Raw genomic sequence first — 12,337 nt, forward strand, 5'->3', positions numbered from 1 at the left:
ACCTATCTCTGTAATTAGAGTGAAAGACATAACTGTAAATTCAAGACTTTAAATATTTCTGCAGTACAATACAGAATTTCAGGTAAGTCTTTGTTCTCAGATTGGTATAAATGGGGTGTGTTTGTGTGTGTGTGTGCACGCACGCATGTGTGCCTTTTTAATTATACACAACTTTTTAATATATCTATAAACACTCACATTTTTCATAATTTTTTTTCTCCTGTTTAAAAGCAGTATCTTAAAGGTTAGCAATTATGTTTATGGTTGGTACCCACAATTCATGCTCTTTAGCTGGTGGTCCAGTCTATTTATTTAGACTCTACATAGAGTCTTCACTGCAAATGAGACCTCCTGAATCCTCATTCATATCCACTTAACATGAGTAAATATGTTAAACTGTTCATAAAATGATACAATATTTCTGAAGATAAATGTAAATTACTTTCACAAAGACACAAAAGAGTACATTACATTCTTCTCTGAGTAATGCCTGCCAACATTCCAGAGACCAGAGATTTGATAAAATACCAATTTAAAGGATGGGAAGAAATGATTCCTTGATAAGAAATTCCAGTTCCTCACAATGAGAGTCTAATTCTGGAGGAAAGGCGAAGCATAATTTTCTTCTTTCCTTTGCAATTCCGCAACTCTTAAGCTAATAAATTAGAGAAAGTGGTTTATCTGAGACATGAAGAAAATTGGATACCACATGAGAAATTAACAATAGTGTTAATGAGAAACTGGTCATCTTCTATGTACTGGACTTGGATTTAATATGCAGGGTGACTAGGTCTTCATAACATTGTTTATTTTTTTTAAGAAATATTTTGATTTTTCAAATGTTCCTATATTCTGCCAAGGTCAAAGAAAACAATCTCTGCTTTGTCATATTATGTTTTGATATAAGGGTTGGTGGTTTAATGAAATCATGATAGAAGATTTGGCCACCGGAGTATATCAGCCATGTGTGTCACTGATGGAGTATCTTTCACAATTAGCTCTCTTTTTTTCCTTTTTTTCTTTTTTTGGTACCCAGATTGAACTCAGGGGCACTTGACCACTGAGCCACATCCCCAGCCCTATTTTGTATTTTATTTGGAGACAGAGTCTCATTGAGTTGCTTAGCACCTCACAGTTGCTGAGGCTAGCTTTGAACTCACCATCCTCCAGCCTCAGCCTCCCAAGCTATTGGGATTACAGGTGTTGCTCCATTGCACCCAGCAACAACTAGCTCTTCATAAAATATGATAACCTTCACATTGATCACATGTGCCCCATCCTCTAGAATGAAAACATTATTTAGGACCAATCAAAATTAATCTGGGCCCTGCTGAAGAGAAGTCAACTCCTTATTAGTTCTTTTTCTGGCAAGCTAACTCTCTATTCTGATATATATATCTTTATTTATGCTCTATAGAGAATGTGCCTTTGCACATCTGTTCTTCCAAAGAGTTCTTCCTGATATTAGAGAAAGCTTAAAACATCTCTCTTGGTTGGATGATGTTTGACTACAAGCAACCAATGCTCTTAATTCAACCAAGAATGAATTTTTTTATAGGATACAAATATAATAAATAGCAGAAAATGAACCAGATTAGGAAGGGAAAGAGCCAAGATTCTCCAGGCAATGGAAGAACGCGATGAAAGGAAATGTCTTGGGTGTGAACTTCACAAATATTATTCATTATTCTTGTCCACACCCCAATTTCAGCTCTGCTATCTAATAACTGTCATCAGCATTGACTATGGGGATTAGTTAAGAGAATATGAGTAAATTGAGGCAGAGCTATTTCTGCTACAATTAAAAACAGCTGCAATTAATTCATATTCATTGAGGCACTGACAGGAATTAGAGCCATGTTTATCTGCAAGGATAATGACTTAATAATATCCCAGCCTGGTTTCCTATACAGTTGAGAAATGAATTAGTCAAACTCAAGAAATAAATTGGTCAAACTAAGCTATAAAGCAGCCCTTACAAGATGTTTGGCCCTGCCCACATTAAAGACTCATAATAGCCTGATTTTTAATTTCATGGTTAACCCAGGTCACAGGGGATATGATTGACAAGGTGAACCTGAGATAATGATAAGGGTGGTGAATAGCTCACATTTTTAAATTCGTGTTTGAAATAGGTTTTGGTGTCACAGGCAGGCTTGGTTCAGGACAGGACTCCACCACTCACTCGCTGTGAGGTTTTTAAATCAAATTTCTTAATCTCTCCAAGCCTTGGTTCCTTCATCCTTGAAACAGCAGTGAATAGTACTGATCTCACAGGACTGTTGAAAGAAGTCAGTAATAAAATGGATGCAGAGCGTAGTGTGGTACCTGGCACATGTGAGCTACCATGAAGTCATTTATAAACACCTTCCATGAATGTCAGTGGTTCTTTTATAAAGACTTATCTCCCTGAATCTCACAACAATCTGATGAACACACTGCAATGATGTAACAGTTAAGACAATATTGTCTACATCCAGTATAAGGCAAGTGAGACCTAATACCACAAATTCAACACCTGGAAATCAATAAAATGTAAGAGCAAAATAAATAGGTCTTTGTGTCAGAGCTACTGAAGGCTTACTATTTTGGGAAATGTTCTAGAGCAGATGCTCCAGAAAACCAGTAACAGAATCCAAAGTAAAAAAGAGATTAGCCTGTAAGAAATAGAGCTTAATGAATTAACTATTTTAATTTAAATTTTAAAAACAGAAAAGAGCATCCAATCAATGGTTGAAATGGGGATAATTCTATTCTGAGCATTCAAATCAAAATGTTAGGACAAAAAAATGTAAGCTCATCAGATGTAAAAAGGTATGATTCTGAGCTTATAAGTAAACCTGGACTTTCCTTCAATACATTTGGTTTCCTCCTCTGTCTCCTGGGTCATTGAGCTGAAATTCAGAATTAGAGGGCACATATTCCAGACCATTCCTGTGAAGCAAACCACCAGCCATTTGTAAGGCTTAAATTTATAGTAATCATAAAATGTGTAGCTATGTCTGAGCATAAGGAATAAGCAGTCCAGAGGATAGGAACTTTAAGAAAAAAATCACAGATACATATGGCCAGCTGCTAAAGGCTGGAATGGGAATATTCTCAGCAGTGGATATTTGCTGCCATTGAATGTTTAAATCAGTGCAGGTGGGGCATTCAAAAGCCTTCCGAGGGGGTCAAGTTGCTCCAGATATTTTGCAAGGTTATATTGTCCATGAATGAATGATTTTGCTTTATGTCCCTGCATGGGGGAGTCAAGGACAGAGTTACTCACTTAGTTCCCCAAGGATTCTCATCTGTTGTGAATAGCAAAAGCCCAAGGTAGGAGGATGGGCCAGAGATCTGAAATCCAGAGCCTTGCTGGAATGCATGGATCTTTAAGAAGTAAGCGTCTCAGCATGATAAATACGAACTCCTCAAGCACGTTAAGGAATGGAAATTTAAGAACCAGTTAGGTCAAAGATCAGAAAATTTATGACGATTATCTGCGGTTACAGTGTAGAGTGTTTGAGGATGGTTTAAGCTAAAGAGTCCAGTGCCTGTAAATCTTGAGAGAGATATTAATACCTCTGTGAGCGTGTGTGTACAACGTTTCTGAAAGATTGATTGCAAAGGCCAGTTCCCAGGAAAGACAAGCAGGTAATTGGCATTTAATTAATGAGAATAAGTTCTATTAAATTAAAGACTTATAATCCTTGATTATTTATCTTCTTGTAGCCAATGTGACAATCTACTCTTAGATTATTAACTCAAGACTGCTTTTTTTAGAAAGCCAAACTAAATCGACCTTTCAGACCTTACAAGTATACATCTCGACCATGGGAACAAAATATCCTTTGGGAAACCACAAGATATTTTTTAAAAAATAGAAGTGGTATTTAAAAATTAAATCCAACAGAGCATCCAAGGTGTTCTCCAGCCTTCTTCATGCATCCAGAACCCAGAAGACTTGATTTGAGCCATTGTGTAGCAGGAATGAGCTTGAGGGTCAGCCTGACCTGAACCTACAGTGAGTTCTAGCTCTGGCTTATTTTACCCATTTTAGTCTTGGGCATATTATTAAAATGACCTGAAGTTCGGATCTCTTATCTTCAGAAACAATAAAACAATACCCACCTAGAATGCTTTATTTTACAAATTAAATAATATTGTAAATTCCCATGGTCTGTTGCTTACCACATAGTGCTCAATAAAATTTCTTTTCTCTTAACTTTCTTCTGCTTGTGTAGCACAGGATTATAATGGTTAGAATATTATCGTAAAACAAAGTTAAAAGATTCACCCTACCTGTTTTTAGTAGTTACTGTAAAGATGCATTAATCAAGTTATGGTGGAATTGGTGGATAGACACATACTAAAATGGAATAGAACAGAGAGCCCTGAAATAGAGCCACACAAGCATGACTTTGGTCTTTGGAAAAAAAAAAAAAAAATTCACAGAAGAGAGGCTAGTATTTTCAGAAAATTGTATTAGAATGATTGCACTTCACATACAGAAAAAATAAATTTAGAACTAAACCACTACCTCATACAAAATTTAACTTGAAAGGGATCATCAAATTAAATGTCAAAAAAATGTAAAAAGCATTCAGAAGAAAATGTAGGAGAAAATATTCATAACCTGGAATGAGGGAAAGAGTTATTATATATGACACCAAAACACAATTCATAAAAGAAAAAAAATGGTAAATTGGACTTTATTGAAATTAAAAACTTGCTGTACCGAAGATACTATCTAAGAAATGAAAAGACAAGCTATGAACTTGGAGAAAAGATTAGCAAATCAAATATCAAACAAAGATATTGTAGTTAGAATATATAAATAAGTCTTAAATTCAATAAAATAAAAATGGGTCAAAAACATAAAAAGTTTACCAAAGAGCATAGATAGATAAAAAATGAAAACACAACTTTTAACACCATTAGCTATTAGGGAAATGCAAAGTAAAGCCACACTGAGAATCTACCACATGGCTGTTTGAATAGCTAAAACAAACAAACAAGATACAAATTATGGAACTCTGACAACACCAAGTAAGGGTGAGCATGCAGAGAAACTAGAATTCTATGCTTTACTGATGAGATTGAAAAAATGTTGCAGCCACTTGGAAAACAGTTTGCTGTTTCTTAACAGTTTAAACATAATTACCATATGGCTTAACAATCTCACTCCTCAGACTACTCTAGATAAAAGATAACTTTTGTTCAAACAAAAAACCTATATACACAAACACTTAGAGAAAATTTATTCATAACCATGCAAATCCATAAATAACTCAAATATCCTTCAGCAGGTGAATGAATAAACAGTGGTATATCCATATAATAGAATACTACTTGGCAATCAAAAGGAAAAGCACACAAATAACATGAATGAACACCAAAGGCATTATTCTGAGTGAAAGAAGAATATAACCTTTTGTTTACATATTGTTTGATTCCACTTCTACGATATTCTCAGAAGAACGAAACTATTGTGATCAATGGTTGCCAGGGATTGGGATGGGAGAAAATGTGACTACAAAGGGGCAGCCCAGGGGCAGGAGAGTTTTGGGGGGTTGATAGGACTGGTTTTTTGCTCTGATTACTCAAGTGGTTATACAAATCCATGCATGTGTTACAATTCATGAGTATAGAAGGGAGACCAGTAGAGTAGAAGAAAGGGACCAGGGGGAAGGAGAAAGCAAGGGAAAGGGGAGGTATGAGGGAGTGAAACTGACCAAATTATATTGTTCTATTGTGTGTGTGCATGAATACGTGACAATGAGTCCCAGGATTATAATATAATCCCACTATTACAATGCATCAACAAAAGTTCTTTAAACTCAGAACCACCTGCCAAAAATGTTAAGTTGGCTGTATGTTGTTTCAAATATAGGATAAAATTAAAAAGAAATGGGGTTAAAAATGATTCCACCAAGAAGTACTGTGATAAACAGGATAAGAAATTGAGGGAGGCTATATTATATAGGGTGCTTATGGAGAACAGTTGAACCATAGACACAAAGGAAGAGAGGCAAGCTATGCAGGTGGACATTGCAGACCAGGGGGACCCCAGTACAGGTAGAACCCCAGTAAAGCACATAAAGTCTTGTGACTGATTAAAGTGGAACCACTCTCACCAAAGCCTAATATTAGATCCCAGAGAACCCTCTCAGACCCCCAGGATTTTGTTAGGAAGACAATATGAAAACCACTGTGTTAGAGTACTCCAGAGAAACCAAACCAATAGAATATAAGTAATTACAAGAAGGTATCATACAATAAGAGACTGCAGAGTCCCACAATAGCTGTCTGCAAGCCGGAGAACCAGTGAAGCCTGTCGTGGCTCAGTCCAAGTCAGAAGCCTCAGAACAAGAGAAGGTCCATGAGGCAAACCCCCCTGTAGAGTGACTGACCAAGTCCTCATTCCAAGGCTGAAGAACCTGGAGTCTGCTATCCACAGGTGACAGCAGAGAGGACACACCCACTCAAGAGACCTCCAGAGTGAGTGAGGGTGAGCTTCCTCCTCCTCCTAATGTTCTTGGTTCCATTGGGTCCACAGCCTAGTGGACGGTGCCACCCACATTCAAGGTCGGTCTTCCCCACTCAGTTCATCATCTTTTCTGGAAACATCCTCAATGACACATCCAGCAGTTTATCTTACCAATATTCTAGACATTCCCCAATCCGGTTAACTGACAACCAAAATTAACCATCACGACCACTAAGCCAAAAACCATCCTGCACAGTCACTGGGTTTTCTATGAAAAGTCTCTTGCCTAAGGCCAGGATGAAACTGTTCTAAAAATCCCATGAGTTGGAGGCCTAGATGATAAAGCCAATAGTTTATTTGAGCGGGGGTGGGGGGATGGAGGAGGTGGTGGGGGGAAGGTCTATAGAAGAGGAGTGATTCCCAGATTGGCTGAAGATGGAAAGTTCCCAAACTGAAGGAGCAGGAGCGGATACGGAGAGAAACAGTGGCTGGGAAGAACTGTGGGGCTGACAGAGGGCAGCCGGAGGGGCCAAGGGCAGACAAGGCCTTGAGCAATAAGATGCTAGACCCCACGTGTAGATGGCAGGAGACTGGACAGTGCGACTGAAAAGAAGCTAGTGGACACATTGCAGTCTGTTTGACTTCAGCCCTGAGCGGACTGATAATGCACTCTTCTCCCCAGACACTGTTCTCTCCTCCGCCTCCATGGCTGCTCCTGGAATTGTCTTGAAGGTGGGCAGATCTTAAGTGCATGAAAACTTTCCCTCATCTGCCTGTCCATTCTGATCCCAAGCTCTTTCTTGGGTTTCCGCTCAGAAAATCCAAAGGAATGTTTCCCCTTTAAGAACCCATGGCTTGCAGGGACTGGCTTCCTGCCAGTGTAGAAAAGTAGAGCAGGAGACATTTAAAGCCCTGTTTGAAAACTGTCATTTTTCCAACGACCTCAGATGGGGTGATTAATCAAGAGGCAATTCCACAGAGAAGCCATCTTCTTTACCTACTTAAATCTCCCAGGTTAAGTTGTATTTTAAGCCCTGGCTTATTTTTAGACAAGTTTGTTGCTGTTGCCTAACCCTATGTTAAAGCAATTATTGTCTGCAAGGGTCACGCAGAGTTCAGTAGAACTGAAAAACTCACAGCCTTTAGTATTAATGGGGTGAGCAGCCTGTTCAGGGTCTTTTCCTTAAAGGGACAGGCGAGATGAGAACACTCAAGAAGGACAAAAACACATTTGACATTTCAAGACCGAGGAGGCCTCTTCTTTCTGTGGCTTCTGGCAAAGGATCAAACAACAAACAAACAAACTTAGATGGAAATCAATTATTGTTTTCTACATGCCAGCACTCAAAAAAAAAAAATGTTGAATTTGTTTTTTGAACTCCAGTGGGAAATTAGAAATTCCAAAAGTGGAGGGAAGTGAACCAGTAAGTGTACTTTGAACACCTGCTAGACATCAAGAGTTTCACAAAAGTTACCTGAATTCTTTTACACTTATGCCTTTGAAGTTGCTATAGGTACTAAGATTGGATGTCCTTTGCAGATTTAGAAACTGAAATTAAGGAGGTAAATGATTTTCTCAGATTGTACACGTAACTGGTAAAGCCATGATTACAACCCAAGTCAGCCTGACTACAAGATCAGACACTTTTCACGTAGTCCCTGGACCACACACACTTAAAACAAAACCATGGGACTTTAAAAGTCAGGACAACCAAGGGAGTTGAATTTTTCAGTTTGTCTCTATATGCCTGTATGAAAGTCTATAAATACTTCTAAATACAGATTATGAAATTTATTTCAGACATCTCTTTCTGGTTTGGCTCTGTGTTGATTAAAGAATAATGAGAAATTAATTTTAAGACTTAAGAAAGGCCAGACATTGGAGCAAAATGACATAATGTTGTTGAATCTACACTAAACACGCAGGCACATATGATTAAAAGTTTTCACAGACACAATAATCATCCCATCATAAAGAGAATGATGCCAAGGCTTAGCGAGCTCTCACTCATTTATCATAGACAGTATGTAGTAGAGCCAGGATTCATACCCAGACGTTTTGATTGGGAGCCCACAATCCCGCCCACCATTTCATTCAGGGCTCAGGGCACCACACTGCTGACTGACAAAGTTAGGCATCTGTCCCAGATTTTCTTCGTGTAGAACCTAATTACTGATCTACAGTCACTTCCAAAATGCACTGAGCATGCACAGGGCAAGATGAAGGGTGAGATCACCACACCAGGTCCAGTTCCCTTCTTGCCTTTGTCTCCAAGGCCACTCAGCCAAAAGGCTGTTAAGATACCCTCTGTAAACTGAGCTGTGGTTCAAGCCCAGTCCTCTAGCTTCTTTCAAGCCTGTAGTCATTCCCTTCTCCCCTTGCTTCTGGGTCCTGCAATCCATCTGTGGCTTGGTTGTGGTATGCGGTTAAATGGCTGCAAATTCCTTCCATTTCAATGTTCAGGCCCTTTGCAGTGGAAGGAGCAGGGTTTACAATCCAGGGCTAGAGTCTATTTCATTACCCACCGAATCTGGGCTGGTGGTGTGACTTGCTTTAACCAATCAAATTCTATGCAGTGCATGCTGCTCTGAGACCACCATACAAGGGAACAAATCTCTTCTAGAAGATGAGAGCCCACATGGAAGAGACCTCAGGGACCCCAGCCAGCAGCCAGCCTCACTGCCAAACATGTGAGCAGGCGGCCATCTCTACCTGTGAGTCCCACTAACCTTCCAGCTAAAGGCAGCTGCTCAGATGAACCCAGGCAAAACTAGCAGAGCAAACTCAGAGGCAAAACACAGAATAGTATATTGTTGTTTTAAGCCACTATTTTTTGGGGGGGTGGGGGGTGGGGGGAGGATTGTTACATAGTAGAAGCTAACTAAAACACTATTCATTTGAAGTTCAGAGCAGTGTAATGGTGAACCCTTAAGGCTCGACACACTTCAGAGGCCGCCATAGTGCAATCAGCGACAATATTGTCCTCCAGAATCCTGCCTCTGTTACCATAAACTCCTCCAGAGGCCAAAGGATGGTTTCGGGCTCTCTTCTGATTAACATAGATAGGCAGGCATTCAGAAGATTAGGTCAACAGTATTTGGCACCTGGGAAAACTATTGACCAGGTGTTTTAAGAAAAATTTTAAAGAGGGCTAAAAGTTGAAATTAATAAACATTTAGTTGATCATCTATGAAATGTAATAAACATGCTAACTAGTTGCCTGTATTTCAGCATTTGTATACAAAATATACTTCATGTGAACCATATAGTTGAATCAATGATACAGAAGATTTTTCTCAAAAAGGAAGGTGATCTGGACCCCATGGAGATATTGAATACCTCTGGGCCTTCTGGGTGCTGATGGACTTGGGAACTCTGTATCTGGCCATTAAGTTATACTCTAATGTCTCAAATTCTTACTGTTCTATTATCCTATCTTTGGGAAGAAGATTGTGAGTTCCTAAAGTTAAAAGTGCCTTCCCTACCTAAGTCAGTGTCTAAATAGATAAACATTTGCCTCAACTTTTCAGAGGCTCCATGAGCCATCGTCCAAGACACTAAATTCAGCAAAGAAGCCATAGAAAAGCAGTGTTATATGTTCTACATAAGCAGTGCATGATGGGATATGTAAATGAGGACATTAAAGATTTACTGAAGTCTTCGCTGACTAATTGAGAATTATTTTAAACTTAAATCCCACCTGAGGAAATAAAACAGGCAGTTCCTGCATTTCTGCCCATTAGAATTGCAAGCACAGCCAAACGTTTGATAAAAACGTAAAAGTCAAACTGGCATGTTAACTTAGCAGAGGACCACAAAGAATCTTATTCAACATTAGCCCTCAGAGAACCGGCAATTCCCAGGGCACCATTTTCAAATATGAGGATTGCTCACTTCTGCCTGAGTGGAGCTCTCCGTGTGGCTCTGTGCATGCCCACAGAGTACATTTGTTCTCAGAGTCTATCTTTTGTATCTGGGAATATACCCAACCTTAATTAAGTTTCCCCAAATTCCACCTAAGTAGCCTCAAGGCTATCTTGGAGAAACGGTCCACTTTCCTTATTAGAGGCCACTAGGATCATCAACTAAACTCATGAATCATTTCTGCAAGGCTACTGCTTGGTGGAAGGGCCCTGTTAAGAGCCAAGATTGCTCTTAATTTAATCTACTGCAGTCAGTCCTCCAGAGAGGTGCCGAGGGGTTGTTTATGGGAATGGGGAAGTAATCAATACACTATCAGTGAGGGAACCAAATAATTTAAGTCACGTTCATCTGAAGGAGGGCAGATCTTCTAGAAAGGGCACTAAGTACAGAGAGAAGGAGGGAGGAGAGAAAGAAAGACAAGAAGACTATTGAATAAGTTATACTCCATGTATGCATAATATGTCAAAATACATTCTACTATCATGTATATCTAAAAAGAACAAATAAAAAAATTCAAAAAATAAAGAATATTGGAAGTGGAATTTGAACATTTTTGTCCCACACATACCAATAAGGAAAAGATCACTGATCATTTTCTAAAAAGCTGTTTCCTTCCAGATTTACCATTCCTTAAAACAGAGGGTCCTCAGATGCCATTTACGTTTCTTGCCATTCACAGCCATTCATAGGCATTGCCCCTTCAAGTTTCTCAGTTCAACCACAACAACTAACAAATTCCTATTCCAGCCTAAAATGCTCATGCTATACATTTGCTTTATCTATGATAAATGCCTTTGAGCAGACACATCTCAATATTCTAGGTCATGTTTGAGCAATAAATGAGAGGAGTAAGATTGAATTCAGCATGAACAGTTTATTTACTTGTGTTTCAGCAAATATGTATGTATGCAAGTGTGATTGTTTCTACCTTTTATAAAGGTAATATTGGCACGGCTAAAAATTTTAGTTTTGCAAAATAAGTCTCCCTTCCACCCAGGGTAACCCTTTTCCAAGCGTCCTTCCCAAAGGCGATTATTTATTTCCAGCATTATTGTTTAACACAAGGTTCTTGGCATTATTGGATGCCTTGCATTATTTTCACATAATAATGTGTTTTGGAACTCATTCCCTGTGAGTATGTGTAGGTCTGCCTTATTGTTTTCAGTGCTACATAGGATTGTATTTAGTACGGGATTTCTTTCTTTTTTCTTTCTCTCTCTCTCTCTCTCTCTCTCTCTCTCTCTCTCTCTCTCTCTCTCTCTCTTCCTTTCTTTTTTAGTTTTGGTAAATCTCTTTGAGTATCTCCAAAGTATTAAACAAACAAACAAACAAAAAAGATGAATCAGGTTTGGTCCCTTGAAGACCTCCTATTCTAATGGAGAAGACCGGCATAGAAGCCATCAACTGATGATTTGATCAATTAGCATCTCGTGAACTACAATCCTGATGTGAATCAAGAACCAGAGAGGCACCCAGGAGGGGAGGAGGATACCTCTCCTTGGTGGAGACAGAGAAGGCATCAAGAGGAGAGGATGTGGAAGCTCCCCAGGTAGACAGGCAGGTAAGCAAGCAAAGAAGGACTCTGCTTAAAGAAGACACCGCCTGTGCCCATCAGCCAGAGAGTGAGTAAGGGTGACCCCATAACACCCAAGTGTTAAGGAATCTCTGTCTGAGGCAAAATATGCAGACAGAGCCAGTCCCCTTTCTAAACCTCAGCATCCCCTACTGACTTCTCTCCTGCTCCTTCTGTTCACACACAAACCGCAGAGAACGGGTTGAGGCCTAAGCTGGACCTTCTCAGCCCTGTGTTGGGAACTTTCCGTGGGAGAGCGGCTGGCCCCTTTGGCTGTCCCTCTTCCCTCTGGGAGCTGAGCCGGGCGCTGTACACCTGCCCCTGAATTGTATGCTGCAGTTGACGGCCCAGAGCTGAGTGACACAGC

This window comes from Marmota flaviventris, chromosome 9 (genome assembly GCF_047511675.1).
Source record: "Marmota flaviventris isolate mMarFla1 chromosome 9, mMarFla1.hap1, whole genome shotgun sequence".
Taxonomy (NCBI): domain Eukaryota; kingdom Metazoa; phylum Chordata; class Mammalia; order Rodentia; family Sciuridae; genus Marmota; species Marmota flaviventris.